The sequence below is a fragment of the Lithobates pipiens genome, unplaced genomic scaffold (genome assembly GCF_037356315.1).
Source record: "Lithobates pipiens isolate NorthernLeopardFrog02 unplaced genomic scaffold, aLitPip1_a1.2 Scaffold_23, whole genome shotgun sequence".
Taxonomy (NCBI): Eukaryota; Metazoa; Chordata; class Amphibia; order Anura; family Ranidae; genus Lithobates; species Lithobates pipiens.
The window spans coordinates 317,189,128-317,204,089 of record NW_027507785.1 but is presented as its reverse complement, the minus strand read 5'-3'; the positions used below and the strand labels follow the sequence as shown (position 1 = coordinate 317,204,089).

The 14,962-nt window shown below is 48.6% G+C and overlaps 1 protein-coding gene across 1 annotated transcript in view; it reads right to left on the bottom strand.

The window, feature by feature from the left end:
* The window catches only part of KANK4 (KN motif and ankyrin repeat domains 4), a 275,239-nt gene extending 262,115 nt beyond the window's left edge, over nucleotides 1-13,124 (bottom strand). Inside the window, exon 1 of the mRNA XM_077450577.1 lies at nucleotides 12,964-13,124. The gene's annotated coding sequence lies outside the window, so the exon portion shown is untranslated. The remainder of the gene's footprint in view (nucleotides 1-12,963) is intronic.
* Nucleotides 13,125-14,962: the final 1,838 nt, after the last annotated feature.

The window sequence follows — 14,962 nt, the reverse complement described above, 5'->3', positions numbered from 1 at the left end:
TTCTTTGCATTAAGGTAAAAAAACTTCTGTGCTGCAGTTGCCCCCCAGAGCCCCCCTTTTTCTTACCTAAACCCATTCGTTTGAGCGACGAGCACGAGCCCAGCAGCTGCAGCCACTCTCTCGGACCCTCATTGGATAGATTGATACTGTCAATCAAATCCAGTGACATGGGAGGCAGGGGGGGCGGGGCTGGAGTACTGCTGTCTGTACCAATGGACGCAGCAGCAGGACCCAGGAGCGCACCCTCGTGAGTGCTCCCATGTAAAGGGACTCTCCGTGGGAGCACTCGATGAAGAGGAGGAGCCAGGAGCGCTGCCGGGGGACCCCAGAAAAGGAGGATTGGGGCCGATCTGTGCAAAACCCTTGCACAGAGCAGGTAAGTAATGACATGTTTGGTATTTAAAAAAAAAACCTTTACAATCACTTTAAGGTTTTAGGCCGCGTACACACGGGCGGACTGTTGGCTCAACTTTGTCCGCTGAACAGTGTTTCAGCGGACAGTCCGCTCGTGTGTGGGCTTCAGCGGACAGTTTCAGCCGACAGTTTGACGAACAAAGTTTTTCGGAAATTCCGAAAAACTGTCCGCTGAAACTTTGTTTGAGCGAACAGTCCGCCCGTGTGTAGGCCACTTTCGAAATGAGCAAACTGTTCCCGCTCGGAGGAAAGTCTGCTCATTACGAGCGCGTCTCCAGGTAGGCGGGGCCCGCGAAGGAGACGTTGCGGGCCCCGCCGCCTGGTATGGACTTAAAGGGGAACCCCAACGCCGAAAAAAATCGGCGTTGGGATCCCCCCAAAGTCCACAACAGACCCTTGTCCGAGCACGCTACCCGGCCGGCCAGGAAAGGGGGGCGAGCGAGCGCGCCCCCCCTCCCGAGCCGTACCAGGCCGCGTGCCCTCAACATGGGGGGTGCCTTGGGGAAGGGGGGGGCGCGCGGCCCCCCCACCCCAAAGCACCTTGTCCCCATGTTGATGAGGACAAGGGCCTCTTCCCGACAACCCTGGCCGTTGGTTGTCGGGGTCTGCGGGCGGGGGGCTTATCGGAATCCGGGAGCCCCCTTTAATAAGGGGGCCCCCGGATACCGGCCCCCCACCCTATGTGAATGAGTATGGGGTACAATGTACCCCTACCCATTCACCTGTAAAATAAAAGTACCCAAAAAAAAAACACAACACACGAGATAAAATATTTTATTGCACAGCTCCGGGGGTCTTCCGTCTTCGGGGGTCTTGTCCCCCTCTTCGGTTCTTCTGCCGGGCCACCGCGCCTTCTTATAGCTCTTTTGCAGGCGGTGGCCCGGTCTTCTGTCGCCGCCTTCCGTTCTTCTGTCGCCACCTTCGGTTCTTCTGCCGGGCCACCGCGCCTTCTTATAGCTCTTTTGCAGGCGGTGGCCCGGTCTTCTGTCGCCGCCGCCTTCCGTTCTTGTTCTTCTTCTTGTTCTTCTTCTTCTTCTCTAGGAGATGTTGACACGTCGCTCTCTCCGGCCGGAATGCCAGAGCCGCGCTGAGCGGCCACTTATATAGTGACAATGGGGCGGTGTCACATGGTATATGTCACATGGGTTGGTCACATGGTGACCCCGCCCCCTTACGATGTCATAGTCCCCATGTGACATCAACCCATGTGACCAACCCATGTGACATATACCATGTGACACCGCCCCATTGTCACTATATAAGTGACCGCTCAGCGCTCTGGCATTTCGGCCGGAGAGAGCGACGTGTCAACATCTCCTAGAGAAGAAGAAGAAGAACAAGAAGAAGAACAAGAACGGAAGGCGGCGGCGACAGAAGACCGGGCCACCGCCTGCAAAAGAGCTATAAGAAGGCGCGGTGGCCCGGCAGAAGAACCGAAGAGGGGGACAAGACCCCCGAAGACGGAAGACCCCCGGAGCTGTGCAATAAAATATTTTATCTCGTGTGTTGTGTTTTTTTTTTGGGTACTTTTATTTTACAGGTGAATGGGTAGGGGTACATTGTACCCCATACTCATTCACATAGGGTGGGGGGCCGGTATCCGGGGGCCCCCTTATTAAAGGGGGCTCCCGGATTCCGATAAGCCCCCCGCCCGCAGACCCCGACAACCAACGGCCAGGGTTGTCGGGAAGAGGCCCTTGTCCTCATCAACATGGGGACAAGGTGCTTTGGGGTGGGGGGGCCGCGCGCCCCCCCTTCCCCAAGGCACCCCCCATGTTGAGGGCACGCGGCCTGGTACGGCTCGGGAGGGGGGGCGCGCTCGCTCGCCCCCCTTTCCTGGCCGGCCGGGTAGCGTGCTCGGACAAGGGTCTGTTGTGGACTTTGGGGGGACCCCCACGCCGATTTTTTTCGGCGTTGGGGTTCCCCTTTAAGTCCATTCCAGGCGGCGGAGCCGTCGCGGGCCCCGCCTACCTTGACACGCGCTCGAAATGAGCGGACTGTTGCCTCGTGTGTGGGCGAGTCCGCTCATTTCAAAAGTTGCGCGGACTTAGTACGACGAACAAAGTTTGCCGTATTTGTCCGCTCAAAAAGTGCCGTGTGTGGGCGTGTTCATTCAAAAGTTTGAGCGGACTGTTTGACGAACTTAGTTTCGGCAAACAGTCCCCGCGTGTGTACACCGCCTTAGAGAAGATCCATAAAGAAGAGAGAAGAGTGGACCAACGTCCCTCCTGGATTGAAGTGAGAAATTTTACAAAATCTGAAGAGGATCAAATAACTATTTTCCCCACTGTGAATGAATTATTATTTTATACATATAGTAAATATACAGTACTGTGCAAAGTTTTAGGCAGCTGTAAAGTATAAAAATGTTTCCAGAAATATATATATATATATTTTAATAATTTATCTTAATCAATTTACAAAATGCAAGGTGAGCAGCAGAAGAAAAATCTAAAATCAAATCAATATTTGGTGTGACTACCCTTCGGCTTTAATCCAATATCAATTCTTACACTTATGCCGTGTACACACGACCAGACGAAAACCAATGCTAGGGCAGCTATTGGCTACTGGCTATGAACTTCCTTATTCTAGTCCAGTCGTACGTCATCACGTTCAAATCCGTCGGACTTTGGTGTGATAGTGTGTGGCCAAGTCCGTTCATTCGGAAAGTCCGTTGGAACTCCGCCGAAAGTCCGTCGGGAAGACCGTTGGACCTGGTCCGGTCGTGTGTACGCGGCATTACACACTTTGTACACTTGCACAAAATCAGGGATTTTGTAGGATTAGAGTCAGGTGAATGATCAACCAACTATACCAAGCAGGTGATAATGATTATCAATTTCATATGTAGGTTAAACCACACTCATTAACATAAATAGCTGTGTAGGAGGCTTACAACTGGGTGAGGAACAGCCAAACTCTGCTACTAAGGTGAGGTTTTGGAAGACAATGTCAGCGGCACAGTGGTGTAGTGGTTAGCACTCTCACCTAGCAGTAAAAAGGGTCGCTGGTTCGAATCCCAACCACGACACCACCTGCTTGGAGTTTGCATGTTCTCCCTGTGCCTGCGTGGGTTTCCTCCGGGTACTCCGGTTTCCTCCCACACTCCAAAGACTTGCAGGTAGGTTAATTGGCCTCTGTCCAAAAATGGCCCTAGTAAATGAATGGGGACTTTGGATTGTGGGCTCCTTGAGGGTAGGAACCAATGTGAGTGTGCAATGTACAGGGATAGGGGTAGACACTCAGGTTGAACTGGATGGACTGGTGTCTTTATTCAACCTTACTAACTATGAAACTATGAAACTATGTCACAGGCCATACACCATGGCAAGACTGAGCAAAGCAACAAGACACAAGGTAGTTATACTGCATTAGCAAGGTCTCTCCCAGGCAAAGATTTCTGAGCAGACTGGGGTTTCAAGATGTGCTGTCCAAGCTCTTTTGAAGAAGCACAAAGAAATGGGCAAAGTTGACAGTAAAGACAGTGGTCGGCCGAAGAAACCCAATGATGAAAGACACATCATCTTTGCAAATTGCAGCCAAAAATCCATACCTCCGGTAATAGCCCCCTACCGGCAACAATAGATCTCCCAGCAGCCAGCATTAATAGACCCTCCAGCAGCAATAGACCCCTCCCTCAACAGTAGATCCCTCCCAGCAACAATCCCAGCCATCTTTATGTAGAGCAACAATTCTTTTTTTCAGATCCTCAGAGAGTTCTTTGCCATGAGGTGCCATATTGAACTTCCAGTGACCAGTATGAGAGAGTGAGAGCGATAACACCAAATTTAACACACCTGCTCCCCACGTGACAGCGGGAGGGAAAATGGCTAATTGGGCCCAATTTGGACATTTTCACTTAGGGGTGTACTCACTTTTGTTGCCAGCGGTTTAGACATTAATGGCTGTGTGTTGAGTTATTTTGAGGGAACAGCAAATTTACACTGTTATACAAGCTGTACACTCACTACTTTACATTGTAGATAAGTTTCATTTCTTCAGTGTTGTCACGACATGAAAAGATAGAATAAAATATTTACCAAAATGTGAGGGGTGTACTCACTTTTGTGAGATACTGTATACACACACACAAATATATACACACAAAACACACACTACAGGATTTCTCAAAAGTCTCCATACATATGAAAAAGTAACAACCTCATATTGTGAATGGGCGTGTGTGTGTAGAAAGAGGTGGCCAACACGTAGAGAGTATTTTATAAATAAAAGGTACATTTAGCTACAATTTCCTTGTATTACAAACGGGTGATGGCACAGTTAGTGCCCGTTCACACTACCGCGACTTGTCAGGCGACTTAGCCGCCTGACAAGTCGCGCTCCATTCTGTACTATAGAACCGTTCTAATAGGAGCGACTCAAGTCGCTCCGACTTAGAAAAAGGTTCCTGTACTATTTTTGGGGCGACTTCAGGCGACTTGCATTGACTTCTATACAGAAGTCATTTTGCAAGTCGCCGCTGAAGTCGTGTGCAGGTCGCGTCTGTGAGTCGCGCTGCAAGTCGCGTCGCCCCTGTGTGAACGGGCACTAAATGTAAACATCTAACCTCATCAAAAATAGCAATTTCAGGTATCCCTGCCCTTCTTAATTACTAATCATGCACTAGAAATGGAAGCATGAGTGCTCAGGTCCTAACTAGCTTGCACATATACAGTGGCGTCGGCGGGGGGGGGGGGGGGGGTGGTTTTGCTGACAGTGGCTGAAGCCCAGAGTGGGTCCCCAAAAACCCCTGGGTCTCGGGTGGGCACTGTTCTATTATTAGCCCGAGCGGGGACCGATCTGATCCCGTGCGCGGTTGAGTGTAATAGCAGGTCCCACCTTCTGAAGCCTGTAGCGCTGATGGACGTCCCACTGGTCCAATGCCAGGGGACGTGGGATGTCCATCATAGGTGCTGCAGGCTCCAGAAGGCGGGAATTACAATGCGGCCACCGCGCCACTGTCAGGAGATCCCCACTCGGCGCTCGGGCGGGCGCCTGGCTCTCTCTGGCTGCCCGGACTCTGGAGTCTACTCTACTGTGTGATGGGAATGCCGCTGAGCTGCAGGAGGACACCTGAAGTCTGGTCAGGTAGGTTAGTGTGTATCAGTGTCAAGTAGGTCAGCGCATGTCAGGTAAGTACTACTGCCCACCCACCTCCATTTCTTCTGCATGGTGCAGGTTAGTAATTAAAAATGTTGATGAGGTCATACGCTTATGCTTACTGTGATGTAACCCCCTTATATTTTTCCTTAAAATAAGAAACATGTTATACTTCTCTGCTCTGTGCAAGACTATTGGATTGAAAAAGGAGCCAGGTAAGCATTAACATGGTGGGGGGGGGGGGGGGCGGATAATGAAAGTATTGTTATCTTAATGCAGACAATGCAGTAAAGTGAATATGAAGTCAAATGTGTTATACTTCTCTGCTGCAGTGAATTTCCACAGAGCAGCCCTGGTCCTCCTCTTCACGGGTCCCTCTTCGGCTCTCCTGGCCCCTCTCTCCTGTTGAGTGCCCCCCACAGCAAGCATATTGCTATGGGGGCACCCAAGTCGAGTCACAGCTCCCTGTGTCCATTCAGACACGGAGCAGTGACCTCAGCCCCACCCCCTTTCTCCGATTGGCTGACTGGCTTTGATTGATAGCAGCGGGAGACAATCACACTCCCCTAGCCAATGAAGGAGAGGAGTTCCGGGTAGCTAAGACACGTCAGCGACATCTCTGGATAAAGATGGGGCTCAGGTAAGTGTTAGCCCCTGTACACACGGTCGGAGATTTCGACAACCAAATCCGTCTGATTTTGTCCATCGGATCTTGTCCGAAGCTGTTGCATACACGCGGTCGGACTAAGTTCTCGAAAAATCAGATTATTCAGAACATGATGACGTAATTTCGTTACGACGGGACTACGTTCAGGCTAGTAGCCAATAGCTCTGGTGTAGGAATTTGATCTGAGCATGCGTGGCACTTGGTCCGATCAAAATTCTCTACACATGATCGGAGTATGTCCGATCGAACCAGTTGGTCGGGAAATATTTCCAACAAGTTGGAAAATTGGATCCGACGGATATTCCGACGGAATCAGTCCGATGCATACCACACACAGTCGGATTATCCGACAACACGGTCCGATAGGACACATTCCGACGGATTCTCCGACCGTGTGTACAAGGGCTTAGAGGGGCTGTTGCACACAGAAGGCTTTTTTATCTTAATGCTTAGAATGTATGAAGATACAAAAAAAAACCTTCTGCCTTTACAACTCGGCTCATGCCCATCGGCAGAATGGCACGGCTGAGCAAAACACCGTATGGGTACATTGTTCCCTTTAAGAGCCGCAGGAGCCTCCTGCGATCGCAAGCACGAGAGCCAGCACGGGGATTTGTGTGTGTAAACAGACAAATCCCTGTTCTGTCAGGGGAGAGGAGACATATCGTTTGTTCCTAGTAAGTAGGAACAGCGATATGTCTCCTCCCCCAGTGAGTCCCATCCCCATACAGTTAGAGCACTTTCACACTGAGGTGCAGGGGCGTCGGCGGCAAAGCGCCACTAGATTTAGCTGCGCTTTATTGTCGATTTAGATGCACTTTATGTCTGCTAGCGGCCAAATAAAGGGTTGAAAGCACCTGCTCCAGCAACACTTTGCAGGCGCTTCGTCAATTTCAATGGGCAGGGGCGCTTTAGGAGCAGTGTATACACCGCTCCTAAAGTGTTGCAAAGATGCTGCTTGAAGAACTTATTTTAACATCCTGCAAGCGCACCGCTCCAGTGTGAAAGTCCTCGGGCTTACACACTGGAGCGTAAGGACAGGAGCTTTACAGACGCTATTTTTAGCACTATAGCGCCTGTAAAGCGCCTCAATGTGAAAGTGGCCTTAGAAATACTAACTAGGGAACACAGTTAACCCCTTGATCGCCCCCTAGTGTTAACTCTTTCCCTACTAGTGACATTTACACAGTAATCAGTGCATTTTTATAGCACTGATCACTGTATAAATGTCAATGGTCCCAAAAAACGTGTCAAGTGTCCAATCTGTCTGCCGCAATGTCGCAGTACCGCTAAAAATTCGCTGATCACCGCCATTACTAGTGAAAGAAAAAAAAAATATTGAAGAAGCCATAAAATCTTTCCCATAGTTTATAGACGTCATAACTTTTGCGCAAACCAACCAATACACGTTTATTGGGATTTATTTTACTAAAAATATGTAGAAGAAGAATATATATTGGCCAAAAATGATGAAGAAATTTGTTTTTTTTAAAACGTTTGAGGATATTACAGCAAAAAGTAAAAAATACTTTTTTTTTTTTTTTAATTGTCGCTCTTTTTGTTTATAGAGCAAAAAAAACAAAAAAAAACGCAGAGGTGATCAAATACCAGCAGAAAAAAGCTGTATTTGTGGGGAGAAAAGGACGCAAATTTTGTTTGGGTACAGCGTCGCACGACCGCGCAATTGTCAGTTAAAGCGACGCAGTGCCAAGTTGTAAATAGTGCTCTGGTCAGGAAGGAGGTAAAATCTTTAAAGCGGTTAAAGTGAAAAACCTTATGCGATTGCAACCACTTTAATTACTACTTTACCTTTTATATTAGCTGTGAAAATGACACACTTGAGCAATATATCACCACTGAAATGGGTGTTTATATTGAGCGGCCTATACATTAAAAAAAAGAGGAACAACAAAAATCAGCACAAGGGGCAATAGAGGAAGTAAGCATTTGGTAAAAGGAGGATAAAGCAACACAAGGGGTACAGGTAAGTAATGTCGCTTGTGCTATTTTTTTTTTTTTTTTCAGTTTTAGGTATATCAGCATTTAATGCCCCCTCTAGTGGATATCTATATATCTGCCATTACACTCACAATTCCTGCTATATAACTGTCACGATATAATTAAATGTAAGGCCGCGTAAACACGGGCGGACTGTTCGCCCAACCTTGTCCGCTGAACAGTGTTTGGGCGGACAGTCCGCTCGTGTGTGGGCTTTCAGCGGACAGTTTCAGCGGACAGTTGGACGGACAAAGTCTTTCGGAAATTCCGAAAAACTGTCCGCTGAAACTGTGTTTGAGCGAACAGTCCGCCCGTGTGTGGGCCTGTCCGCTGTACTTTCGAAATGAGCGGACTGTTCCCGCTCGGAAAGTCCGCCCATTTCGAGCGCGTGTACAGGTAGGCGGGGCCCGCGAAGGAGACGTCGCGGGCTCCGCCGCCTGGAATGGGCTTAAAGGGGAACCCCAACGCCGAAAAAAATCGGCGTGGGGGTTCCCCCAAAGTCCACACCAGACCCTTGTCCGAGCACGCTACCCGGCCGGCCAGGAAAGGGGGGCGAGCGAGCGCGCCCCCCCTCCTGAGCCGTACCAGGCCGCGTGCCCTCAACATGGGGGTGCCTTGGGGAAGGGGGGGCCGCGCGGCCCCCCCACCCCAAAGCACCTTGTCCCCATGTTGATGAGGACAAGGGCCTCTTCCCGACAACCCTGGCCGTTGGTTGTCGGGGTCTGCGGGCGGGGGGCTTATCGGAATCCGGGAGCCCCCTTTAAGAAGGGGGCCCCCGGATACCGGCCCCCCACCCTATGTGAATGAGTATGGGGTACAATGTACCCCTACCCATTCACCTGTGAAATAAAGTACAAAAAAAAACACAACACAGGGGAAAAAATATTTTATTGCACAGCTCCGGGGGTCTTCCGTCTTCGGGGGTCTTCTCGCCGGACTCCTCCGCTATCTGTGTGTAGCTCTTTTACTAGCGGAGGAGCCCGGCTTTCTTCCTCCCCGCCGCCAGCCTCTTCTCCCGACTTCGGGGGTCTTGTCCCCCTCTTCGGTTCTTCTGCCGGGCCACCGCGCCTTCTTATAGCTCTTTTACAGGCGGTGGCCCGGTCTTCTGTCGCCGCTGCCTTCCGTTCTTCTGTCGCCGCCTTCGGTTCTTCTGCCGGGCCACCGCGCCTTCTTGTAGCTCTTTTACAGGCGGTGGCCCGGTCTTCTGTCGTCGCCGCCGCCGCCGCCTTCCGTTCTTGTTCTTCTTCTTCTTCTCCTGGAGATGTTGACTCGACGAGCTCTCCGGCCGGAATGCCAGAGCCGCGCTGTGCGGTCACTTATATAGTGACAATGGGGCGGTGTCACATGGTATATGTCACATGGGTTGGTCACATGGGTTGATGTCACATGGGGACTATGACATCGTAAGGGGGCGGGGTCACCATGTGACCAACCCATGTGACATATACCATGTGACACCGCCCCATTGTCACTATATAAGTGACCGCACAGCGCGGCTCTGGCATTCCGGCCGGAGAGCTCGTCGAGTCAACATCTCCAGGAGAAGAAGAAGAAGAAGAAGAACAAGAACGGAAGGCGGCGGCGGCGGCGGCGGCGGCGACAGAAGACCGGGCCACCGCCTGTAAAAGAGCTACAAGAAGGCGCGGTGGCCCGGCAGAAGAACCGAAGGCGGCGACAGAAGAACGGAAGGCAGCGGCGACAGAAGACCGGGCCACCGGACCAGGCGCGGTGGCCCGGCAGAAGAACCGAAGAGGGGGACAAGACCCCCGAAGTCGGGAGAAGAGGCCGGCGGCGGGGAGGAAGAAAGCCGGACTCCTCCGCTAGCAAAAGAGCTACACACACATAGCGGAGGAGTCCGGGGAGAAGACCCCCGAAGACGGAAGACCCCCGGAGCTGTGCAATAAAATATTTTTTCCCCTGTGTTGTGTTTTTTTTTGTACTTTATTTCACAGGTGAATGGGTAGGGGTACATTGTACCCCATACTCATTCACATAGGGTGGGGGGCCGGTATCCGGGGGCCCCCTTCTTAAAGGGGGCTCCCGGATTCCGATAAGCCCCCCGCCCGCAGACCCCGACAACCAACGGCCAGGGTTGTTGGGAAGAGGCCCTTGTCCTCATCAACATGGGGACAAGGTGCTTTGGGGTGGGGGGGGGCGCGCGGCCCCCCTTCCCCAAGGCACCCCCCCATGTTGAGGGCACGCGGCCTGGTACGGCTCAGGAGGGGGGGCGCGCTCGCTCAGCACGTCTGCACTTTGCCGGGAGGCCATCAAATGACGTCCTCCCGTGCTCGTGCTGCCTACCCCTGTAGCGTGCATCGGCAGTGATCTGTGTGTCCTAGGGACGCAGCTGATCCCAGATCTGGGTAAGAAGCCAATCAGGAAAGGTTAGACACAACTGATTACGGATGTAAACAGGATTTGCCAGTTATCAGCAATCCTCCCCTCATGCTGACAGCGTGTGAAGAGAGGAGAGCCAAAAATCAGCAAGTCCACACAGGGGACATCTGCACTGACAATCAGGGGGCTGATCACTGGTGTTCTGATGATCAGTGCAGCCTCAACAGTACCCACCAGTGCTGCCAATCAGTACTAATCAGTGCCACCTATCAGTGATGGCTATCAGTGCAACCTCATCAGTGCTGCCTATCCATTACCATCAGTTCCCATCAGTACTGCCTTATCAGTGCCGCCTCATGAGTACCTATCAGTGCCGCCTCCTGAGTGCCCATCAGTGCCACCTCCTGTGTGCCCATCAGTGCAGCCTTATCAGTGCCGCCCCATGAGTGTCCATCAGTGCCGCCTCCTGAGTGCCCATCAGTGACGCCTCCTGAGTGCCCATCAGTGACGCCTCCTGAGTGCTCATCAGTGTAGCCTATCATTGAACATCAGTGAAGGAGAAAAATTACTTATTTAAAAAAAATTTTATAATAGAAAAAAATATATATAAATATATTTTTTGGTCTTTTTTCGTTTGTTTAGCAAAAAAAATAAGAAAAACCCAGTGGTGATTAAATACCACAAAAAAAAAAAAATAAATAAAAAAAAGCTCTGTCTCAAAAAAATTATAAAAAAAAAAACAGTTTAGGTACAGCATTGCATGACCCTGCAATTGTCATTCAAAATGGGACAGCACTGAAAGCTTAAAATTGGCCTGGGCAGGAAGAGGGTAAAAGTGCCTAGAAGGCAAGTGGTCAATACTGCTCTAGGTCTGTAATTGCTGGCCCTTTAAAAGAAGAAATGTCTATATATAGAGTCTCTAGCAAAAAAAGTGGAGGGGAAAACATAAGCAACAACTATACATATATATATATATATATATATATATATATATATATATATATATATATATATATATAGTTGTTGCTTATGTTAATATATTAATATAAAATTAAAATATTAATATTAAAATATTAAATTTAAAATATTACTATAAAAATGTATAATTATAATATATACATATATAATATTATTTATATATATATATATATTAATATTATATATATTAATATCTCTCTCTCTCTCTCTCTCTCTCTCTCTCTCTCTCTCTCTCTCTCTATATATATATATATATAGAGAGAGAGAGAGAGAGAGATTAATATATATATATATATATATATAATATTATAAATGTATATATTATAATTATACATTTTTATATTAATATTTTTTATATATATATGAGAGAGAGAGAGAGAGAGAGAGAGAGAGAGAGAGAGATTATTAAATAATCCTCCAAAGTATAATAAAATAATAATCTCGATATTTGGGTTTAATACTGCTTTAGATCTGTAATTACCGGCTCTTTAAAGACATATCCATAAAGTCTCTCTAGCAAAAAGAGAAGAATAAAAAAGGAGGGGAAAACCTCATAAGCAACAACATATATACTGTCTAGAAGTAACGCTGTATTACTAAATAACCACCCAAAGTATAATAAAATATAAAATAGTAATCTAGCAATGAAAAAAAAGAAAAATCATCATCAACCCACCAAAACCTGGAGGACTACTCCCCAAATGGTAGCGGCGAGGCTGGGAAACAATAGTCACTGGTTACATTGTATCCCAAAGTTCTCTCTTTGTTTGCAGCGCGCACACCCACCTCTGTTGCAGAGCAATATTCCATTCCTGGGGGGGTTTAGAATCTGGAGGGCTCAATAAACCTTCTTTATGTTACAAAAAAAATAAAATCAAAATCTAACCTGAAAGCCAGAGAAGGTCAGAGAATAAACACAGGAATGTCTTCTTCCCAATGTAGCAGGATAAAGGTACTTATTAGCGGCTTTCCTTCTCTCCTTTCAGGTTTGGTAGAAGCACGCTGAAGACCCCCGTACAATCAGATGTTTCCTATTAGGGGCCCATAAGAGGTCTTTATATTCAGTCATATTGAACTAAACAGCCTCACTTTCTCCCGATACACAGCAAAGCTTTCTATAAGGGGGGGATTTTTTTTTTTGGGCTCTGGAAAATAAATGAAAGTTATGCTGCCAATAGGAACAAAAAAATACAAAATAGCCTGTCATTCTTTCCTATTTGCAGATATGAGGCTTTTGTTTCATGCAAATGGGAAAAAGGAACATAAGAATTTACCATGGAGGCTGATAGAGAGGACGCTTTATCTGCAAGGAAACAGCTGGGAAGTCTAAGCTGATATTTCATAGCCGCCAAAGGAAAATCCCAGCTTCATATTGCACCAATTTTTTTTTGTTTGTTTTTTTTGCAGTCCCCAATCTGTGACTGATAAGGTCGGGGATAGAGAGAGAAGGAGCCGATTTGCCTTACCTTGGGGGGGTCGGAGAGTGCGGCTTTCTGCTTGCTTGCTGCTGCTGCAGGTTTGCAGTCTGTACATGAAGCTGTGTGTTAAGTGCCTTGCAAGTGGGATGTCTCTGCATTCTTAGTCCAACAGCCAGATGCTGACAATGACTTTCTTAAGGAGTATGAAAAATTCCCCTTCTGCAAAACTTGCTCGGTGCATTCGGACCGCCCCGGTCCTTCCTTAAATCAGAAAAAAAAAACACAACACAGTTATACACAAAGCATCCCTTTAAGCAGTAGAGTGCTGCTGTAGTCATTCCAGTCCCTAAATGTCAGTCGTTTTCTGTTTTCAACATTATGTATTCGATCCTTAAGCCCTGGTCCACATTGCAGCGATTTGACATGCGATTGTGACGTTGCATGCCAAATCAGCGAGTATTGCCGGAAATGGCATCGTATGAATTGGTGCGCCACATTTGCGATTCCGATTCCCAAAAGTAGTTTCTGTACTACTTTTGGCGACTTCAGGGTGCGATTTCAATAGACATCTCCCGGCAATGGCACCGACATCTGTCGGCAATAGCACCGCATGAATTGGTGCGGCGCCACATTTGCGACGCCGCATCGATTCCCGAAAGTAGATTCTGTACTACTTTTGGCAGCTTCAGGGTGCGATTTCAGTAGACATCTGCCAGCAATGGCACCGTACGAATTGGTATGGCGCCACATTTGCAGCGCCACGGCAGTTCCCGAAAGTAGTTTCTGTACTACTTTTGGCAACTTCAGGGTGAGATTTCAATAGACATCTGCCGGTGTAGTGTCACATTTTGCTGCCTATCACAGGATGCTGCGGAAGTGACGTTGCCGCCAGAAATTGCGTACTGCGCATGCGCGATGCGTTCCAAACACTCGTGCCGTGCGTTCCAACATAGTTTCGGCAATACAGTTCAGCGAAACCATCACATAATGTTACGGAAGTGATGTTACAACACAAACACTGGGCCGTGCGTCACAACACTAATACTTCCCTTGTTACCTAGTAGGTTTTGCATTGCTGGGACTTGTAGTGCCTATCCTGAGCTACATGCTTCAATGTTCAGTGTCCTCATCCCTATCCCCGAGCTTCAATGTTCAGTGTCCTCATCCCTATCCCCGAGCTTCAATGTTCAGTGTCCTCATCCCTATCCCCGAGCTTCAATGTTCAGTGTCCTCATCCCTATCCCCGAGCTTCAATGTTCAGTGTCCTCATCCCTATCCCCGAGCTTCAATGTTCAGTGTCCTCATCCCTATCCCCGAGCTTCAATGTGTCCTCATCCCTATCCCCGAGCTTCAATGTTCAGTGTCCTCTTCCTTATCCCCGAGCTTCAATGTTCAGTGTCCTCATCCTTATCCCCGAGCTTAAATGCTTCACTGAACATTGAAGCTCGGGGATAGGGATGAGGACACTGAACATTGAAGCTCGGGATAGGGATGAGGACACTGAACATTGAAGCTCGCGGATAGGGATGAGGACACTGAACATTGAAGCTCGGGGATAGGGATGAGGACACTGAACATTGAAGCTCGGGGATAGGGATGAGGACACTGAACATTGAAGCTCGGGGATAGGGATGAGGACACTGAACATTGAAGCTCGGGGATAGGGATGAGGACACTGAACATTGAAGCATGTAGCTCAGGATAGGCACTACAAGTCCCAGCAATGCAGAACCTAACACCACACGTAGCTCAGCATGGTTGGTAAATAATGATACTAGGTAACAAGGGAAGTATTAGTGTTGTAACGCACGGCCCAGTGTTGGTGTTGTCTGTAACATCACTTCCGTAACATTATGTGATGGTTTCGCTGATCTGTATTGCCGAAACTATGTTGGAACGCACGGCGCGAGTGTTTGGAACGCATCGCGCATGCGCAGTACGCAATTTCTGGCGGCAACGTCACTTCCGCAGCATCCTTTGATAGGCAGCAAAATGTGACACTACACCGGCAATGGCACCGTACGAATAGGTACAGTGTCACATTTGC